The following is a 23,122-nucleotide window of genomic DNA, read 5'->3' on the forward strand; positions in this document are numbered from 1 at the left end:
GATCCTGCTCCACAAATAAACTTAAGACTCAGAGAGGCTTTAGCTGCTCTGTCAAGAAGCAGAAGAGATGTGAGACCATTATTCAGAATTTACACTCAATTAATCAGGATCACATTCTTAATCCCTCTCCAGTATATTATTGGAAAATATGCTGCAAATGTAAAGTCTGGTTTTCTTTTTGAAAAAAAATCTCATAAAGTTAAGAATTCCTTTTGTGCTGTCCTCCTTTGCCCTAAGGGTGCGTTAAGAGAAACATCTCAGATATCTTTTGAATTACTTAAATGATTGAAAAGTTTTCTGGCTTGGTGTATTACTTTCTTTCCTCCAGATGCACTGAAATATTTTTTTTTCAAAAGACTACAGTAGTAATTGTGTTTCTATTCCAGTGAATCTCATAACTTAACACATAAATTAAGTCTTGATTAAATGTCATCATTGAACGCAGTAACTTAAATTAGCGTTGAGTTAAATTTATCATCTCTTTAATTGGATCTGTCACATACAAGGGAAGGGGAAAGTGGAGGTTTCATGGAGCAGGCTGCGAGATAAAACTGCCACTGATTTTTTTTTTTCACATTGCACTTTTTTAGAGGCTTTGTTTAGATTTTTTGATAAGGTCAACATGCATTACTTCAACACAATATACACACAGCTCAGCCAACTGCAGTCTCTACTGATAAACCCACAGTGAACTGCTGTAGTTTGCAAATAAGTAAAGAGGTCTATTCATTACACACGTTATGAATCAATATAATTCTTTTGTAATTGGTTGCTGGGGATGTGTGGAATTCTTAATTACTGATAAAATAATCTATAACCTTTTACAGTTTATGAGGAAATTGTGGAGGGTGTATTGATGCTTGTTGTACACGTTTTGTAATTATCTCCAAAGATACCCCCAACTACCCTCTACGACTTCCCCTAATTCCATAAACGTGAGTGTTATTAATCATACTTCTCAGACACATAGACAATTGCTTTTCGCTGTAAGACGCCCATCCCTTCTGCTTTTAGAGTACATGTACTCACATACAAAGGAAAAATGCTACCTTATTAAAGCCCAGAGGATCAACAGTGAGTCTTTAATTGTTCACATTTCTTTTGAGCATATTTATATCTTTTTGACAAACTATTTTTAGGCAACTGTGAACATTTTTAGCCCCTTTGAAAAAAAAAAAACTTCAAATACATAACGAACAAACACACTACTCCTAGACTTATTCTGGGGAAATTCATGCTGTGAGTCTTGAGGTTACAATCTATTTACTTGCAGTGCAGTGAGTCATTATTCAGAAATGCGAATGTCCATATGTTATTCATAGATGCGAATGAACTAACTGTACAGCATGCTTGAGGTGCATTGCTTGGATGACATTTACTAAATTTGGCGTATTAGATTATTTACTTATGTTTATGATTACTTGTCTAAAGCCCCCCCCCCCCCCCCCCCGCCTGTCTGCTGATGTGTTTGTGTTGACAGCAAGCTGACAGAGACAGTATGATGGATTCTCCCTCATGGTGACACTTTATGCAAAACTGTGTCCTAATTACAGCCCAGAAAAAAAAGTGGAGCAAAAAGTCCCTCAAGGCAGAAGAAGCAGACTGTGGAAAGGCCTGTAAATAATTCTAGTTTAGCTGCAACCATCATCCATCTCCATCCATCATCCGTCAGTCAATGCCAAATCACTCATCCATTACCCAAGATCCGAGATCCTTTAATCCCTTTGGCATCCGTAGTATTGCCTTCTCTACTTTCTTCAGATCACATGACATCTGAGTCATTATTCTTTTCTTTATTGGCTTATTTCTTTGGATAAGAATATCCCAGTTATTTATAACCTAAAGGCAGAGAGACACCCTGGATAGGTCTCCCGTCCATCACACCATTTATGCAGTGAGGTATTCACTCACATTTACATTACATTCATGACAATTTAGTCTTCAGCTCATTTAAGTCACTTGTAAAGAAATTGCAATCAACACTTTAGGTAGTAAGCAATAAGAAAGTGCTGATTGGAAAGTTTCAAACCTTTATTTATTCAGGGGAACGCTTTCTTTTCTAGGAATGTCCTGATCATATTCACACCAGGAAGCTGCCCAGTACAATCACAGTCTGATCTGCCGGTCACTGAGCAGTCCCACTGGAGCAGGTGGGGTTAAGAGCCTTGCTCAAGGACACCTCAGTAGTGGTAATGAGGGAGAGGCAGGTCAATTGCTACTTCTTCACTTTTGAGATTGGGATTGAAACGGAAATCCTATGGTCACAAGCTTGCTTCTCTAACATGTAAGCCTAACCCTAACCCTAACCCTAACCCTAACCCTAACCCTAACCCTAACCCTACAAAAGTAGCACAGTGACCTGGAAAAACACTTGGGTTCAGCATGTTCTCATTGGTGCACTGGGCTCTGTAGGGGTGTTCTCTAGAAAGAGACTAAAAGTGCAGTTGGATTCTCTTAGCACCACTGTTGTCTTTTCCTAAGTCCTGATGAATTTTCCTTCACATCTTTCCTTGACCTCATGATCTCTTCCATTGAGGTGAAGGAAAAGTGATTACGAAAAGATAATAGGACATACTTTTTGACTGCTAATTACTACTATTACTATTTTTCCAGTCCCACTTCCCCTCAACCCTTAGTATGACGTAACAGCATACATTGCACTGATGTTACCCGGAGAAAAGAAGGAAAGTAGGCAGGGTAGGACCGGGGGATTTAAATGGAGTGCACTTTGTAGTCAGTAGTCACAATGGATCGTCTGTCAGTTATGAGTGCAGAGCTTTATTTTGCCTTTCAGGTACTACACAAAGACTACTAATGCCTTCCAGTGAGGTGATGGCATATCCTCTAGATGATTGCATTATATAGGCATTTAGTATGTAGGCTCACAATTACAGAGATGTCTCTTCAATGCTTAGAAAAGCAGCATTCTGGGCCTCGGGGGCCTCATCCCACTACTTTCTTCTTGGTGCTGCTCACTGAGGTTTTTCGGCATTGGTGTCCTGGATACGCCACTGGAGTGTGACAGAGCTCATCGGGCACTCTTCGACAAAAGAAGGCCTGGACATAGACCAAGGCCTGTCATCATCCGGCTACATAAGTACCGACAGAAAGAGAGATCATCCGTGAAGCCCTGGAGAGGCAAGCTACAATAGTGAAGCACTTCCGTCGCCATTTACAAGATGATTTAACCAACATCTTTGTTCAGCTCAGTACTAAACTAAAAAGTTGAATAACTTTCTTTTGAGGTCATCCTCTTTGGGTTCTATAAAAAAAACCTGGACAGTCAGAAAATGTGGACATCGTTATACAGTTGTGTGTTTTTTTTTAAAATTATTTCATAGATAAGAGGTCTGAGGTTGAACTGTGCCTAGTTTTGTACTTTTCATTGCAGCTTATTTTTTGCAGATAAAAGTTATCTTCAAGGGAGAGGGAGGGGGTGCTCTGATAATCTTCCCTCATTGTTAGGACAGCTTTTTTTGGAGGATTGCTGTGGGCCCTGAATGGATTTACTTTTCCATTAGTTATATTTGTGGCTAAAGCTTTTTTCTTTTTTTTTGCTTGTTCCGTTTTTCTCGTCTGTGTTTGTCTTGTGGTCTAGTGCAGCTGTCTCCTTTTTTCATCCTCCTCTTGTCTGATCAGCTATGCATGTATTGTCTTAATATTTCATTTTTTTCATTAATTTCATTAATACTGTAAAAGGTTTAAGCAGTATTCATCTTACCATTAGGAGCCTTTTCTCAAAAATGTACCTTCTCATAGCCTGAGTTGCTCACTATAGACCTAATGTTTCTAATGGTTGGTTGACCCTTAGTATTTTGAGTCTCTTTTTGTTAAGAAATGTTTTCATCACAACAAACATTTAGTTATAGGAAATCTTTATAGATCTCCATCTGCACCTTCTTAATCCAATGTATATTATCTACAATTGGCTCTCCTAATTGTCTGTCTGAATTGATTTTTTGGGGGACTTTAATGTAAATTGCTTTGATCGCTCCTCTTCAAATGGCAAAAATCAGATAGGATAGGATGAATTTAACTCAATTTATTACTGAACCTACCAGTTACTGAAACATCATCCATGCTAGATATGATATTTGTTTCTCACCATAACAGGATTAAGTCAAAGGGTGCTTACTGATAGTTTGAGTGACCATTCTGTTCACTTCTGTGTTCGGAAGATCACAATTGTCCATCTTCCTCCAAGATACATCAGTATGAGGCAGTGTAAAAAAACATATTGATCATTTTATTTAAGATGACTGCAATAAACTGGCACAGCTTTCAGTTGATACCTTATGTTGAAGATGCATGGAATTTTATTTTGAGTGAATTTATTTAGTTGTTGATGAACACGTCCCCTGGAAAATAATGAAAATTAAAGGTAAACATTTACCATGGATTAATTCAGGTATAAAAAAGTATTTTTAAACTTAGAGATAAAGCCTGGGCAAATAATCAGTTAGGGATCCATCTGACTGCGAATCATACAAACAAGTCAAAAACTAGGAATGCTAAGACAAGCTATTATAGAAATAGTTCTGAAGCAAGATGAAAGGTATCATTAGTCCAAGTAAAAGCTTTGTTGCACAAGTTGTCCATGACCCTGCTTTTATCTCAAAACTTTTTAATCATTTTCCCTCTGTTTGTACTTCTTATTCTTTTGTTTCACCTTACTTAAATCATCAAATTAGCATTCTAACTACCAGTGGCTCATTTTCTTTCAGTCATATTTTATCCACTGACATTTTGAAAGCTATTTCTGTCCCAAATGTTGGCTGTGCTCCTGGATCTGATGGCTTAGAGCAGGCATGTCCAAACTATTCCATAAAGGGCCTTGTGCCTGCAGGTTTTTGTTCCAACCATTAAGAGCTCACGATTCGACCAATCAACTGTCTGAAGACTGAGATCAACTGATTTAATGAGTCAAGCCTGGTGTGCTCCGGCTTGGTTGGAATGAAAAACTGCAGCCACATGAACCCTTTATGAAAAATTTTGACTAACTCCAAATATACACATCTAACTCTGATGTAACTAGAATTGAAAGCTCTCTTCATATTCTTATTCATCTGCTGAGTTGGGTATGAATTTCACTGATGGGTCTCCACTTGTTCAAGTTGATAATTTGATATATGTTGGACTTCGGATTGATTCTGAAATAAAACAAATGCTAGTATCAGAATGCTATATCGGTCAATTCATTGTTTTACTCTCCACGTAACAGCTATTATTTCCCATTATTGATTATGGTGATATCATATACCAGAACACCTCTGTAACACATCTTTGTCCTTTAAATGTAGTCTACAATAATGTTTGTTGATTCGATCCTAAGGTTGTTTGTTCAATTTGTTTCGTGCACTGAACTGGATACCACTTCACTCTGGGAGACTTTTTCATTGGTTGTGCTTTGTTTTCAAATGCATTTACTTTAACCATCCTTTATACTTTAGTTTTTAGTTCCATTTAGATCATCACATTCACTCAGACACACTCAGCAGCCTTTTTTCATTGTGCCTAGAATCTTTAAACAAATTTGAAGACATGCTTTTAAGTTAAAGCACCATCAGACTAGAATAATATGCCTCACCCACTCAGATTGATTTCTTCTTTCCATGACTTCAAGACTTCTTTGCTTGTTTACCCTAAATCTACTTGTTCTTGCTTTTGATTGTATTTACCTTCAATTTAGGTCATGAGTCGACTCTATTTTGACATAATGTTTTTTATCTCTTAATTCATTTTATTTCTCATTCATTCATACAGATGACACATGTAACAGATGTAAGAGGTGGGGTTTGGAATAGTGTGAGGGCCTTTATGTGTGTGTCCCTGTTGATGTAACTATGGTGATTATTTTGTGTTGATATATTGTTTAATTTTATTAATACTATTGTATTTTGTTTTGGTGTTTGTGTGTGCCTGAGGGACTCCTTGAAAACAAGATGATGCTTCTCAAGGGGTTTATCACCTAATTACATTTTTAAATATTGAGGAATACCACATAGTCTACAGAGGGTTACAGTAATTCATAGTAGATAATAGTAGATTATCATTAATTCCAGGTCTAATCATTGAGATCATGTACATGAAGCTATTATACACATAGATCCATCACAAGTCACTTGGAATAAAAGTGTCTGCTAAATGAATGTAATGTAATGTAATACAATGTACTTGAAGGGAAAGCAGGTACTAATGACCATTATGTGTCATAATTTAAACTATGTCAGTGGCATCATATTGATTTTATGTGTCTTTCCAGACATCACACATGGTTCTGTGAATATACTGATGTCACTAGTATGCACCGATCAGACCCTGCTATGCCTTTGCTATCCCAAAGACCAACATCTTCCATGCTGTCTATAAGGTGACACAGAAGATAGTTGACAAGAGACAGTGCAGTATACAATTCTTTAAGGCCCATGAGGTTGATGCATTTGGACAAGGCTTCGCTGCACTAGCACAGCGAGTTGCCTTTTTAACCTGTGTCGGTGCAATTGAGGGGTGCCACGTTAGGATCAAGGCACCTGAGGGTAATGCCTTCAATGTCTATCTCAACAGGAAGCTTTCATTCTATCAAGCTCCAGGCAGTCTGTCACAGTAGTGGCAAGTTTTCAGACACTTTTGCAGGCAACCTGGGATCAGTCCACGACACAAGCTGTCACATACAGTTCTTAAAAACAGCCCCCTCCTCACAAATCTGTTATCCACTCTGACAGGTTACTTCCTAGTAGGAGATGCTGGGTACCACTGCATTGAGCAGCCAGTCTGCATCTTAAATCCCTATAGGGACCGGCTGTATGGCAGAGTGCAGGAGGTGCGCTGCTTTTTTTTCAAGGCCCTGGACGTTTACCATATTTTGTATTGACAATAATAACCTGCTGTGTAGCACTCCATGACATCTGCTTGGAAGTTGGGGACATTGAGGATGCTCTGCAAGATGCATGGAGGGACAATGTGGATCAAGCCCCTTGTGCTGTTGAGATCAGTGGTGCAAGGATTTGGATTTGGATGGCTGTGTTGGTTTAAGTCTTCCCCTGTGCATGAGGCAATGAGCAGTTATAGATGGTCTTGAGCCAACTGCCTTATGCATCAGGAGAAACCAGTGCCAGCTGCCTGCTGTGCCTTCTCCATAATCAGTGCCTGTTTTTGTCTGGGGAGAGGGGGTAAAGGAGGGCAAATCTAATTAACTGATGGGAGCAGCACAACAACATTTGCAGTCCTTAATATGAACACATTTGTTTTCAAAATGCCGTTGCTTAGTGTTACTGAAACAGAACACATGTAAATATAATGTTTACCACAGGACAAGTTCTGTTTTATGTTCCTATTCTTTTGCTGCCTGAATCCTGAGCAGTTTTCCCTCCAAACCCATCATCCGCACTAGTTTCCTGTTGGCATAGAAACAACAGAAGATGACAACATACAACATGTGAAGTGCTTGCAAACTGTAGGCTACAAATGCAATTACCGTATGTTTGATAACAAACAACACATGCAACATGTCTGTATTTGAAATCATTTAGAAATATTATACCTAATATAAAGTGATTGAATGATGCTTCAATTTAAAATAAAACATTGTGACATTGTGCTTCCCTGTGAAGAGGGACTCATTAGAGCCTCTCAGCCTAATGATGAGCTCTTTCTCTTCCTCTGACCCTTAAATAACATAATAACAAAAACACAATATTAAATAAATAAATCACAATTGTGAAAGCATAATTAAGTAACATGGGTAGTTCTAAATTAAAATAATGGGGATGAAATAATGGGGAATTGTAATATTCTTATCAAGTAATTGCATAAAGTATATTCCTTAGCATGATAAAAATGTAATTTAGACATGATTACTCTGGTTATCTGGATATTGTTACTGTATGATTTTTTTAAATACTGTAAATCAATAGCCTGTTGATATCATAGCAGGAATTACAAGAAACTGCTATACACAGTGTTTGATGACTTGCTCCCTCAGCCCTTGAACATTCAATCTCATGGAGTTCACTTGAATTTTCCAGATAAATTGAATGACATTTGTCACATTGGCGGAGATTCCCCTAAGAGCAAGTATCGAGAGGGGAAGTCAATGTGGTCATGTTGAACAACTGAATGAAACGCAGTCTGAATGCCCTTGACTCACCTTTACTCTGCCTCTGATTGGCTCTGACTCTAATATTTTTACCCTAATCCTAACCATCTCATTCCCCCATGCCTAAACCAAAACAATCAGCCCTCGGGTATCTTCATCAGACCTCAAGGAAGCATGACCTACAAGGGCATTTAGTCTCTCCTGTGTTTCCATCCGTCTCCTGACAGCTAATTAACAGGTGCAGGGCAGGTGTGAGGTGTGCCAGCTGGCAGAGCAGCGGTGCTAACGTAACGCCCTAATGGAGCACAGTAAAAGAGACTTGGTGTGCACGTAACACAACCTAAAATGGAAAGAAGGATGTCAGCCTATAGCCTGGTTGTGAGTAATGAGAGTGTAAAAGCCAAGGAGAACAGCAGACAACCCGCAGGATCATGGTGTGTCTATATCCTCCAGCTTCTTCCCTCTGCCTCATGGGCAAAGGGAAGAAGCTGGAGTTCGGCACACAAGGCACGCTGCACCCGCAGGCAGCTGCAGGAAAGAAGGACATGCTTCATGGGAATGAAGAGGGGTGACTGAGTGCTTCACCCTCCTTCAGTTAGACCCTACTTTCATATTATCTTTTTAATTGTTGAATGTGAGATGGCAGCACATATCCATACAGTAACTCCAAACACATAGGAGAAATTGATAGAAGTATACGCTGAATAGAAAAGAGCGCTTCCTTTGTATTTGTTATTTTCTTCTGCTGTTCATTTGATCCATTTCGTTTATTTGCATTTTGTTTGTTTTCGCTGCAGTGTATTTAATTAACAGATTATTTTTGGCTCACCCCTATTAGTTAACATAGCTGGACTATTACATCATATGAACTCTTGATGCAGTAAGAGACCGAGACAGATAAGTCTGTTGACCTGTTTTCACCCTCTCTATTCACCAGTTGGAGATGCTGCAAGGCAGCCAGGGACCGGGAACCACCCACGTACTGCAGCTAAAGCTAAAACAAGACTGCTCCTAGCTGGATTGGATATTTAACACTGAGGCATTTTATTTTTCTTAGTGATATTATATTTCTTTTAAGAGACTCAGACTTTTAACCTATGTTTAAAATCTGTTCTTAACTTGTGTTTTAGCTCATTATACATTTATTTGGGTTTTAACCTCAGTTTCTGTCTGCAGGCTGTTTTGAGTCAGCACAAATCCTCAGTGAGAATGATTGAATTTTTCCTTAAAGACACACCCCACATCTGTGACAGTAACATGCTACTAAAGGCAATGAAACTTAGTTTAGTGTATTGGCATGCTAACATTTGCTAACATAACACTAAAACATATACTATATATATCGGTGGATGTAGCAAGGTGTGATGTCACCCATTGGTTTGCATTGGAGCCAGTCTGAAGTCCAGAGTTGGAGCCAGAATGTTCCAAATAACGAGTGTGGGGTGTTGCCTTCATGCTCTGGAAACGAATCAACTCAGGCTGAAGCTAATGTTAGCTTACTGGGAACACCAAGCATTGCACACTTGAGCTAATGTTAGACACTTCAGCTAAATTTTGCTAACAGGACAGTTATTGTAATCAAGTAACATTAAACTTACCAAAATATTAAAACACTAGTCCGACTCAGTTTTTGGTAACCAGTGAACCAACTGTCGATTAAAGTTGTCAAAGCAACTGTAAGACTTAAAATCTTCTTAATGGAGCAATAATTCCCAAATTGAACACCAGCACACATATTAGAGTGCCTGAATTTATAGATTGAGACTACAGTGACTTGTTGAAAAAAAAAAAATTGGCTTAGTATTCTTAGAGAGAACTTGAAACTTTTTGAATGGGAGTCAATTAGAGCATCTATCAGCTGTCGATGGCATTGAACTTTAAGGCAACAACTACCAACATTCACTTTATATGACAACAAGATTTGACATGATAGAAAAAATATTTGACAGGTCAGTGCAAGACATTCATTCTTAATTTATCAGAGCTTTTTAAATTCTTAAGGAGAAGAACAGTGGAGTTTTCTGTACAGGTCATCCAGAGACCTGCAGAGTGGTCTTCGGATGTCCTTGGGTTGAATACTACAAGTCAGTAGTTGGACAAATAATAACAGCCCATATTTGTGAAGCATATAGTGTTTTGTTTTTATTCAAACCTGTGCTAATTCAGCTTTTTTTGGTAATTTCTGAGGCGTGCAGTGTTTTTGTTGTGTTCGATTACATTATATTACATCATACCGTAGCACCACACGCTAACACACATGCTGCTACAACGAAGCAGAAATAGATTGTGCAGCGGCATCTTGTTATTCTGACCCCATCTGACCTATTCACACTGGCTTTCCAAAGCACTCCAGACACATCTAGTCAGCGTGTGATACCATTAGCAGTGTGTGTGTGGCTGACCCTTTAGCACCGGTGCCCTCTTACTGTTTATTTCAGCAGGCGCATCATCCCATCAGCACCACCACCTAACAAACTATGTGTGTCAGATGCCAGAAAGTTAGCGCTTTCCCAGGAGATTATAAATGCAACAAACTTTTCCGCAGTAAAAGAAATATTTTGGATCTTTGAACCTGTGCATTCAATTCAGCTGTAAGTCAGACACTAAGAATAGAGTTATTTACACTTGGGCTGTGCCTATTCCTTTGTTCTTTGGGTTGAAATATTTACTTTTGGGGGGGGGGGGGGGTGTTGAAATATTTATCTTCCTTACAGATACAGTATGAGGTGGCTTGGGTTTTATATTTTATTTATTTATTTATTTTGTCAGCTTATTATTTACTTACAGGCAGTAGCACACAGTATGCAGCTGATTTACAACCCCTTTTAAATAACATATGCAGGTATTGCAATATTGGTTTCTTAAGACATCTATTTTTCAATATATATTCTTTACTAGCCTGAATGTATTCAGAGTGTGGCAGAGTGTGTGAGGAGGAAAATTAGAGGAAAGGACAGACGGGGAGAAAGTAAATATACATACAAAGAGGTGCCAAACTGTTCCACCTTGTCACACAAACGCTACTGAGGAGCTCCAATGCAAATCTGCTCGAAAAACAACAGCCAAAGTAGAAGCAGAGCAACACTGTCCTCTGTAACTCATGCTGGTTCACGTTGCAGACTGATTTGTTCTCTGATTAAGATGTTTACAGCGTTTACACACACACACACACACACACACACACACACACACACACACACACACACACACACACACACACACACACACACACACACACACACACACACACACACACACACACACACACACACACACACACACACGCTCCTCTCTGTTTAAGGTCACACTGTAGCTGGGATTTTGTTGTGTTAAAGCATCCTCACATACTATTCGTCAATATCCCCACAGACATCAACACACAGAACATTGAGGATGTTGCCATGGAAACAAAACATACTCTATAACGGAGCAAAAGTAAATTGTAAATTTTGCTTCAGTGTATGTAGTATTTAATTGGTCTATTTTTCAAACAAAATGGGCACATTTGGAATTTGCTTGTTTAAGTTTGTTTATTCCAGTAAAATGATTCTTAATTTTCCAGTAAGCAGTATATGCACTAATTATATGGTACACATAGTATTTACTGTGGAATAAATGAATTTCAATCTACATGTTAAAATACTAAGTAGTGAGGAAATCACTAAACTGAGCTTTTCTCTCCCGGCTCACTCCACTAGCAATTTGTCATTGCTTTATTAAAGGTGTAGTACAACATGATATGTCAAATCGATACTGTAAAAGCTTTGTATCATTACTGAAGTGGTTGCTTTCTTACACTGTATATGCAATGCTTTTCATCATATCAAAGCAAGTATTGGTAAATAGGTGAGAGAGCAGCACTAGGTGTGATAGCTAGGGATGATCATGTTAATCATCTCACCATATTTCCTTCCATGTATGCAGTGTGGAGAGTAAATAAGTAGATTTACTCAAGTACTGCAATGAAATAATATTCTGTAGTACTTTACTTGAGTAATTCAATTTGATATTACTTTAGTATTATTAAATTCGGAGGCATATTAGGAAGAGACCGGAGATGGTTGTAACATTTTTGATGTTTCTGTCTGTAGCTTGGAGCTCTTTTAAAATAGTGCATTCAAAATGTAATGCAAACTAGTGACAGGTGTCTGCTATTAAATGGCAAAGCTGTTATCTCTGCAACACAAACAGAAAATGGTTTAGTCTCAAACACAACTAGTGAAATGTTACAATTAACACCATGATCTGGGTTAGTTGTAACATACCCTGGGGTGAAATGTAGCATTATGAAATAAGGATTAGGACAAAAACTTAAGATATTAATTAGTTTTTATTAAATGCTTTAATTACTTTTTATCATAACTGGAACATTGCAATGTGTCTGCCTGTGTTTTTTTACATTTTCATTGTAACATAATAATAAAACTGAAACGGTGTGAGTGTGTTTGTGTGCCAGTTATGTTCAGTATTTTCCCACTGCCACCAATATGCAGTGCCCTGTACTTTTTTACTCCACCACATTTATCTAATAACTACCAGATCAGATTAAGATTTTACATACAAACCATTTGATCAGTCAATATACTATAACCAATTGTTATAAATTGAACAATCCGACAGTATAGAAGGCAATGGACATTTGTTTACAACAGTAAAGATCTGCTTACATGTTAATAGATTGATAATAATGATCCAATAATATAACAATGTATCACTAAGTGGGGGTGTTTGCACTTTTGATTTTTGAGCAATGTTTGCTGTTAAAACTTGTGTACTTTTACTTACTTTACTCCTTTTAGAACTGGCTCTTAGGCACAGTAGCTCTGTCATCCATTATTCACATAATTATTGGCTGAAATTACATTATTAGAGGAATAATACATTTTTCTTCTCAAATCTGTCTACAAATACATTAGCACTGGGTTTTCCGTTAGGTGTTTTATTTGGAGTCAAACCTACATTGCTCACTACCTCTTACATTTTCATCTTTTAGTGTGGGGCACATTCACAATAAGCACGTTTAGGGAAACTCTGCAGAATTGATCCTGTTAGTTTTCCTTTTTTTTCTTTTCTTTTCTTTTTTGGCCTCTAACAAAAATGCAAATCTCCTCCAAAAGAGCAAAGGTGTTTCCTGTTTTAAGATAAACAGGCTGCAGGAAACAAAACTTTTTAAGGCTTTTAAGATGATTTGATGCAGAGAAAGGACTGCGAGCTAAGAAAGCCGAGAATAATAAAATGAAACACGGGCGAAAAACCACAGTCCCGAGTGAAGATCATGCCTCAGATATTTTCAATGCATTTCTAACTAGTATGGACACCAGAAAAGAGAAGAAAAGAAGAAGAAAAAAGCCATAATCCTCAAATTGAATTACAAGGACTTGAATTACATCAGCTCTGATATGTCCACAGTATCAAAATCTGTAATTTGAAGGGACAAGAAGTCACTACCTGTGAGTTCTTGTGACTGTTTTAGCAAACTGTAGCTAATTTGTAATGCAATGGCATGTTTCCACAGCAGTTTGGTGCAAAGAAAACAAAGTGAGGGCGTGAGTAAAGTGGGATGGTCTCCATGGAGTGGACTCAGATGACTCATGGAAGCAAATTTTTAGTACAATAACATCAGCACGATTTCCATGGTAGGTGTTGTGTTTGTTCTAATCTTTTTATAGCTTTTTGTTTACCTCAGTTCCTGCCAGGTTAAATATCGCCTGGTTTGTCAGAGTACAATACTGTATTGTTGTGATTTGATAGATTTAGCATTTGTGACATTTTTTTGGCTCTGAAGATAAAAATCCAGTCTGTCAAATAAATAATAAGCAAATACAGACTGACAGGTGATGTAACCTCAAGGCAATATTGACAGGAAATTAGATTAAAAAGGAAAGATAAAAGTAGTCGTCCCCCCCCCAACATTTTGATGCATCTATTAGTAGCAAATCCTTATATTTGTCGCCTGACAGTCTGCATATGCTTGGATTGTCTTTCTGCCCAATAAGCAGTGCCATGCTTTTCCTGGGTATGTGTGGGCATATGTGAGTAAAACAAAAGAAGGTGAACGACAAAGATAGAGAGCGTGGTTGAATGAGCGAGGGATCAAATGGGGAAAATATTTATACACACAGAGAGAGAGAGAGAGAGAGAGAGAGAGAGAGAGAGAGAGAGAGAGAGAGAGAGAGAGAGAGAGAGAGAGAGAGAGAGAGAGAGAGAGAGAGAGCAGATGTCACAGAAAGAGAAAAGGGGTGAGAAATGTTGTGGGAACCAATTATACCCAATGTGCTGCTACCTGCTCCACCGACGCATCAATTGGTTGTGCTACTCTCTTTGAGTAACTTTTACCAAAATGATCTCCCTCTCTTATCTTCCCTGTTTAAAGTTGCTTCCCTTTTAAACATGCGCAAGTGGCTCACTCACGTACTTTTAATGACCTAAGATTCCCTCTGGCTGTGAAAGATAAATGACACGCACAGGATAACATTATTTAGCTGGAAACTTGACACCGTATTTTAGCTCCTTAATTACTTTCTCGCCTAATGACACGCCATTGCAACATGCCTGTTTTGATTTATTCATTAACCCTCGTGAACATCACACATCATTCTTGCGTAGTGCGCCTGGTTATCCCAGTCGTCACTGCTCGAGACGCTCCGCACAAAGCAATTTAATATGAACACACACCAGAAAAATAAATAAAGAAGTTTTTTTAAAAGTGAAAGGATGGAAATCCCAGGTGGAATGACAAGGCAGTCTAGCTCCCTCTGACATCTGTTCCTGTGAACGGAAAAGCAAGGACGCCACTAACAGTTTACCCCAGACACCACAATCACCTCTGGCAACAGCATCTGTCTAATGAGGGTGCGCAGTAGATCCTGTTGAAACCAGACATAACGACACTTTCATGAGTCTTATATAGAATCCCCTACCTAATAAGGATGGAACAGCTCACCTAAAATGTATGTGAGACATTTTTAAAGAGTCTGTCTGGAAATCTCATTTTAATAAATTGGTGTTAGGATGCTTCTCTTATTGCATTTTTTAAACAAAATAATCAATGAACACAGGGAACATCTTGGATGCTTGTTTTCTAGTCAATATTTCATTTTGTTTAGTTTTAACGGTACAAGGCCTGCAGCAGGTATATAATGAATTGGACACAGTGAAAGCTTAATGTGATGCTTTTTACTTGATGCCAGTCTGCTGCTCCAACCTGACAATAACTCCAGCAGGTGGAACAAACAGCTAAATGTTTGTGGTCTTGCTCCATTAAAAAAAAAGAATTGATATTGCAACACCTCTAAATAGGCATTTTGTGCATTTTGTCTGCTGTTATAGAGATTATTAATGTGACTACATCCCCTTTAGTCCTTTACAATGAAATAGAGAAATCGGTGCTGTCCGTGGTGCTGAATTATTCCACATGAAGGGACAAAATATATGTCTGGCCCACAATCGTCGCCGTTTTAGAAATAATGATGCTTTAATGGCACAGAAATTGTTGCCATATAGATATAGATCTTCACCTCTCCGAGTCAAGGGCATTGGATTCATGTGAGAAACATGGAACCAGCTCTACAAAGCTCACACTCTTGTGCCCAAGCAATAAATTGCGGATAAGCAATTTCTCAGGCTTTGCACCGAAATCCATCACCAAGATAAGGAGGGCAAGGTCACCCCCACAAATGAAATTGATCTTTTTCTAGATAGATGAATTGTTTTAACATGAAGACTAGTAGTTGAAATGTTGCATAATGCATGGCCATGCTAATGTGCCAGCAGAACCTACTGGCACTGTGGTCACATGTTAAATGATTCGACAAAGATGGAGGCAGACGTCAGTGCTTGAACCAAGACTCAACCGTGACTTGGCTGTCACACAGTCAAATGTTAATCACCTCATCAAATCTACATATACAGTTGCTCACAAGCCATCGCATATGAATAATGCATCCCACACTTGACCCATTGAAAGCTCGGGAGATCATCGGATAAATGCGTGAAATGTTTAGTCTAAGCGTGCACCTTTCATCTGCTCTCGTCATGGGGTCTAAGTGATGGAACTCAAAAGGAACACAGCGCACATAAATCATGCGTAAAACACGCACATGCCTGTATAACTAAGGGTAAAATGGTTTGGCGAAAGCGGCAGCAGATGAATGAGGGCTCAGGTGGACGTGGGGAAATACCCCCGCAGGATTCAAATGTGATGGGGAAAGGTATGAAGGCAGGGATTCATCACAAGCGAGCCTGTCAAGAGGAGGAAATGGTCTAGAGCTGGATGGCCTTCAAGTTTCAAGTCGTCCAGGCACCAGTCACGTCTGCCTATCACGTGAATAAAAGATTACTGAGGTGAGGGTCAAGGCTGGAATGTCAGGGATATGCAGAAGATATTAACACAATACAAAGACAGTAAAGGTCTGCAGGTGACACTTGGCAATAATTTCTGCATGTTAGGAGAATATAGTGCACAGATATATATGTAAAGAAGGGGACTTGTTGTTAATCGGATGTTATTTGTTTGTTGTGGGTGTGATGGATGAATGGATGGATTGCTTTTTAAGCAGTAACAAGAGACACATAATCATATGACCATTAATAACATGAGAGGACAGTGTCTGTGCTGTATCATCAGGCTGTAAAAGAGAATATATTTCTTGTTTGTATAAAGCTTAGATAGACTTTATTGTCTTTTCAGGATAATTATTTTCCAATTCCGTACAGCCACGAGAATTACACAAACAACTTCACAGGTTACAATAACAAACATCAATACCACAGACATTGGATCCCAAACTTTTTGGCATTTGACCCTAAAAAATAAACAGATTTGAGCAAAAGAAACATTTTCATTTTCATGAATAATTAATTGTAGTCTAGTATTGTAAATCGTATCTATCCTACTTCTTAATTCATTACCCCTGAGATTTATCTTGTGAACCCTTGGAACACTGCAACCCCTAGGGTGGAAACCACTATCCCAAGAGATAGTTGATGAATACCAGTTAGTGGGATCATTTTAGTGCAATGTGAATTATCATTAATAAAATGTCATTTTTATCATAACAAACAAAAAGCATGGTCGTATATGGTAAATGGACTGTACTTATATACTGCTTTTCTTGTCTTGGCACTTTTGACCACTCAAAGTGCTTTAACACTACATCACTCATTCACCCATTCACACACATTCATACACTGATGGCAGGGGCTAACACACAGGGGGCCAACATGCTCATCAGGAGGGAACTAACATCCATACCCAATCACGCACTATCGGGGGCAGCCATCAGGAGCAATTTGGGGTTGAGTATCTTGCCCAAGGACACATCGACATGTGGGCTGGAGGAGATGGGATTCGAACCACCAATCTTCCAATTGGTGGATGACCGCTCTACCGCCTGAGACACTCACGACCCATGCAGCATGCTATGTTACAGTAAAGTAGTCAATATTTTATATTTATATTTTCCTTTTTTGCATTTCTTATAACTCATATTAGGGAGAGATAGAGTGACAGAGATGATGATATGTTGAGTGTCGGTCCAAATTCAATTCAAAGATGTCACTTTTACACAGTATGTGGCACCAAGTTGCACCACTTAGACTGTTTTTTTGGCTTACCATGTCAACTGTAAGCGCAGATCAATAAAAAAAAATGCATGAATGAGATTGTGGAAATGTCAGTTCTTCTCACTAACAAACTCCAATGTTTCAGATTGATTTCCAATATCTATGAAACACACAACAGAGTTATATTAGATGTTAATATTTTTATGTCTTCTTGAGCTTCAACTAATAAAATGGCCCCAGAGAAGTTCTGCCTCTTTGAACATACAGTAAAATACAATATGTATGGTATAAAGCTGGATTCTGCTTTAATGATCCTCTTTTTTTCCCCCTTCCACAATGAGGTCAGAGATCAGGGTCAGCTACAGAGCAGGCTCCCTAGAGGTGGAAGCTCTATGTGCAGAAGAGATTCATTGTACTGCTCATGAGCATACTTCAGCTGAATGGCTGTTTGCCAACAAAGGGGCTTGAACCCTCTCCCGCTTGAATGGTGGTCTCTCTACAAATCACTGTTGCACGTTCATGCCCTAACATGCAGCGACTGAGCTACAACAGTTATGGCACACATGTGAGCAAAGATCGGATCAGCTGCTGCCTGACTGATCGCCCCTCACTGCCCTTTGGGGGTTTTCTGGATTGAAGTGTTTATGGTTCACACCCATGCAGAGTCAAAGGAGTGAGGGGAGGCTGTCCAGCTCCTTCCATCAGAGGTAAACACCTTGGCACAAAGTGTTCCATAGTGGCTAAAAGCCCTTTACCTTCCTTTCATGAATTTGTAGAGCAACCTATTTTTCTGTTTATGAAGCTGATTAAAAAGTATAATAGCTTTAAGTGCTGCTGTGAAGCGTTAAACTTGCACTGACAGGATTATTGTCACTTGATTTCTTCAAAGTACCAAAATAGAGATGCAATGATAACAGGGTGCATGTGTTGTGTGCCAATAGACATTAAATTCTTCCACTATGATTCTCTTTGATTTAGGCAACGTGAATTCCCTGTGGAAGGTTTGAAATAAATATTCACTAAATGCCACCTGAGGCAAAAGGCTTTGTCTCATGTGAAGGAGGTGATAAAACCCCAAAAAACCGCCCCAATGTTTTCAGATGTGACATGAAATATATATATTTTTTTTTCTTTTTTTTTTACTCCCTACATCATAGTTGCAGGGTAAGGCACAGCAGGCATCATCATGACAGATATTCTGGACATTCATCTTGGGGAGCTTTGGAGACTCCAAATCAGCTGCGAGTCCATGGCGTGCGTCATTGCGCAGCAGCGCGTCCAGCCCATAGTGGTTAATGAGAATCCGCTGACAGAGCACAACCAGTTGTTTGTGCGGGTATATGTAAGCGCAGATCAGCAGGTGCTGTCTTTAACTAAACTGGATGGTAGTCTCGGTTGCAAGCACATCGATCTGAAGGAAAAGTCGTTACGTTTCGGACTCATATTTCCAGGATGCGCACACATATGTGACATGCCCGCGACGATCGACTGTTACAGGTAAAGTTTGTGTTTTAACTTCAGAACTGAGGCTGATATTTAGGAAAAATGATGTTGGCACCTGTTCGTGTTCAATTTTTTTTTTGGAGATGTTCGCTGTCTGCTGGTGCGCTTTTTTCTCACCAGCGCGCGTCTGATTCAGGCTGGGTTCCTAAATCGGATTTAAACTTTAAAGTATGAAGTGATCTGTTCTGTGAAAATAATCAAAAATATGTGCAAGAAAAAATGCTCTTGCGCAGTCAACAATTTCAGCTTTATCTGGGTGTCACTTAACAGACAGATACATGCACTGCCTGTCTGTCTGTCTGTGTGTGTATGTGTCTTTACGCGCACGCTTTCCTCCTGCATGTGCTCCTCTTAAATTCTGCTGCTTTCAATTAATTCTGCCTGTGTAAGCTGCTGGTGTACCAGTGCATAGATGATGCTTTTTATTAATGTGAATGAGGTTTAGGAGGTTAATAAGTTTTTCTTTAAGCATGCAAGTCTCTTAATCGCTGATTGATTTTCTCCCAGGGGCCATTTTATTTTGGACAGTGCGCTCAGTTTATAACTGGAGCAAAACTGAAACATTCCAACTGTGGTAAAGCTCATGAAGCAAACTGCAACCTTTAATTGGACACAGGGGTGATTTTATGGGTGACAGTTATCAAAGTGACGTGAATGTGAAGGTCACGAATGAATTTAACAGAGACCCTCAGGGTGCTGCGCAGTCTGCTGTGTGGCTGTCATTATGGGATGTGGGTGTTACTGGGATTCATAAATGGAGGATTTATCAGGGTTAACCATCACAGCCTGCAGACATTTACAGGCCAGAACAACCTTGTGTATCAGATAGTTCTTATCAGTGGTGATTTCTACCGGCCTGTCTTCATGCAACAGCAATAGCAGCAGCAGCAGCTCTGCATCAGATAAAAAGCAGTTTAAAGGGAACTTCTGTATATTTCAATCTGCATCCTATTTTCTCATCTGTTTTTTTCTAATGGACCAAAATGGGACAAAATGTTTGATTTTGGTCCAGTTTTGAGTGAGAGTGATGTAGACACTAGCTTCACAGGTAGCTATAGTTGGAGAGAAGCATTTTCTTGTGTGCAGAAAGCATAGCTTAATGTTATATAAAAGATTTTTTCAAGTTTCAAAGTGGCTGAATATTTTGTTTTTGTTGACAAGAAGTCATTCTCATGAGATTTCAGAGCGAGACTTCTTCTGGAGAGAATTTGGTTGGACACAATAACAATGTATGGTCCTTTCCATAATGTTGTCACACACTTATATGAAACCTGAGCCTGTCAGTTGCAAAAACAAGCACTGAATGGGCGCTATTACATTGCAGGCCATTTAGAGGCTGCCAACTGAGGTGCTCTCGCTCAATACTGGACCAATTTCTAAAAATGTTGCCCCCCATTCGTCACTTAGACACAAAATGATGGGAAAATTGGGCCCAGGTTGAACAATACTCAAGTTTCCCTTTAAGCTGTCAAGTTAACAGATAAATGCTCACAGCAATGCTATGAAACCATTGAGGGAAAAAAGAAGAAGTTATCAATGCTCTATAAACCCTTACAGTGAGTTTCCCCCAAGTCAGCTTCTAATTTCTCAAAGCATATTTACTCCAGTGATAATGCCGGCAATCAGTGAAATAAACACAGATTGTTAGGCAGACTTAATTGGTGCAGATTTGTATTCTCTGGTTGAATATAAACTGCCAGCTGCCTCTCAGATTTTTGCACTCTGATTGCAGGCCAGCCGTCACAAGAAGGCACTGAAGAGCGAGATTTACATAAATAGAGTTGTGTCGAGATAATGGAAAGGCTCTCTGTTATCATCAAAATTCCAGAGCTGGGAATGGTATTTTCTTCCCCTCTCAGATGGACAACATGGAACAAGCTGCAGCGTCGAACAACAAATTGAATGTATTGTTGACGGCATCGTTTACAGTTCCCTCTCTCTGTATTGATTTTCTGTTAACACTTTATAATAAGGGTGCACATCGTATATGTTAGTAATGCTTAGCTAATGCATTATTCATGATGATGTAATGTATGAATTAAAGCAGGATGTATCATGAATCCCTGTAGCTCACTTTCAACAAATGACTATGTGATTACTTCACAATTAATAGATCATTAAATAATTCACATGTCTGCTTCATACATTAATTAATATGCAACCAAATCTCTCTTACATAAGTTTATTTTATATAAGATGTTCATCCTCTCTGATAAAAATGGCTTTATTTTTCTAAGATAAAAGACCTATTGGTATTTTTGACACATTTACAACATCGTAGGTGGTATATGAGTTGTTTTTTCATTGTATTGTAGTGTAGCACAGTAGAGATAGATGCACTGAAACCAAAATGTTCTAACAGATACATTGAAGTGCTGTAGATCTACTCAATACACTGACATCTGGGTGTAAAAGACATCATTATTGCTTCACACATGAAGTCACCATTACTTTACTTGTGTCCCTGATGTAAAGTCATGCAGTGATACTCATTTGTAAATGGTTACTTAACAAACTTTCACTACAAGAGAGAATTTGCTACTTTAAATTCTTCAGATAGTACTTCTGGATTCATCATTGAGTCACTGTTACTTCATCATCTGTTCATTAATATGTATCCCCCCCATCAGTGATCAGACATCAGGATTAACAGTCATGATGCTGTTTACATGTCCATTCACTGGTATTGTCAGGATGTGACAAGCAGCATGTCTGCACCCTGTTGGAGCTGATCCAGGGCCGTATATTTACTGGAAGCGCAGCGACCAACGAAAGCAGCACTCCAAGTGTTTGGTACTTTCCTGACCTTGAAACTCACTTTGCATGTCTGTGTGGTATTCTGGTGACCAGTGAATGTTATCGCTGCAGCTAGGCATGCCAACACTAACAGGATTTTGCGTGGCAGTGGCTTCAATATTAAGTAGTTGCTGCTTTTAACTGTAAACATTTCGCAGCGTCAGCCTTAAGTTTTCCTTTTTTTCTCTCTGACCTTTTCCGCTCCACCTTTTCACTTTGTGTGACCTTTAACTATCTGTATAGGTCAGCGTTATTTTTGATTCAAATTTCCTCCTATCAAAGTTTGCACCCCTTCCTTTACTCCGGGTTCTCAGATTATGTAATCATCTTAAATCTTGAAAACACAATGGTATTCTTGCTTCTTCATTTTATGTGGAAATATACCAACGTTTCAGTCAATAAACCTTCTTCAGGCCATTTCCTCTTCAGTGATTTTATTATTTCCCACTTGACCTCTAACGTTACATGGATGGATGCGTTAAAATCCAGTTGAAAGGTTAGGGGGAGGTTGGTGGTAGCACTTCCTGCATCTGCCTTACAGTATAGTTAGCCTGTTGAGCTGTCGCCTGCAGGTTGAATTTTTTCCCCCACATTGCTGGTGGTCTTGTAGCGCACCAGGTGGGCTGCCCTATCTGGCATTTGCCCAAATTGCCAGCCTGAGCCTGCTGATGTGATCCTTCATCACCACGAACCTCACACAAGGCCTGGCAAGGGCCACTTTTGGTGTAGGTGATAACAGACTGCAGGCTAATTGTATATTCAAAGCTGCTGTCATACAGTGTAACTTTATTATAATGTATTCGCCTATTTCCCATCCAAACAAATGTCACAATTTGTCATTTTAATTTTACATTTTAAGAAATATATTTGAAAAAAAATAGTGAGGACATGACCTCAGTGTCCTCCAGGATAGCTATTGGCTTGTTCACATTTTCTAGATGCTTCCTCAGATCAGCTTTCCCTCAGGCTTCTCCTTTTAACAATGACATTTGACAGAAATGTGGCCAAAGCCTCGAGGTATGGCGCTAATGGACGAGAGGCTCTTACGCAGTCAAATACAGTATTTTTTAGGGATTCATGAATGAGTCCAATGCATCTTCAATTATAATTAGCTGTTGAAGGAATATTTTCGTTTCGTAAATATACTTTTTTGCAGAGTATATA

Source organism: Scomber scombrus, chromosome 12, assembly GCF_963691925.1.
Source record: "Scomber scombrus chromosome 12, fScoSco1.1, whole genome shotgun sequence".
NCBI lineage: Eukaryota > Metazoa > Chordata > Actinopteri > Scombriformes > Scombridae > Scomber > Scomber scombrus.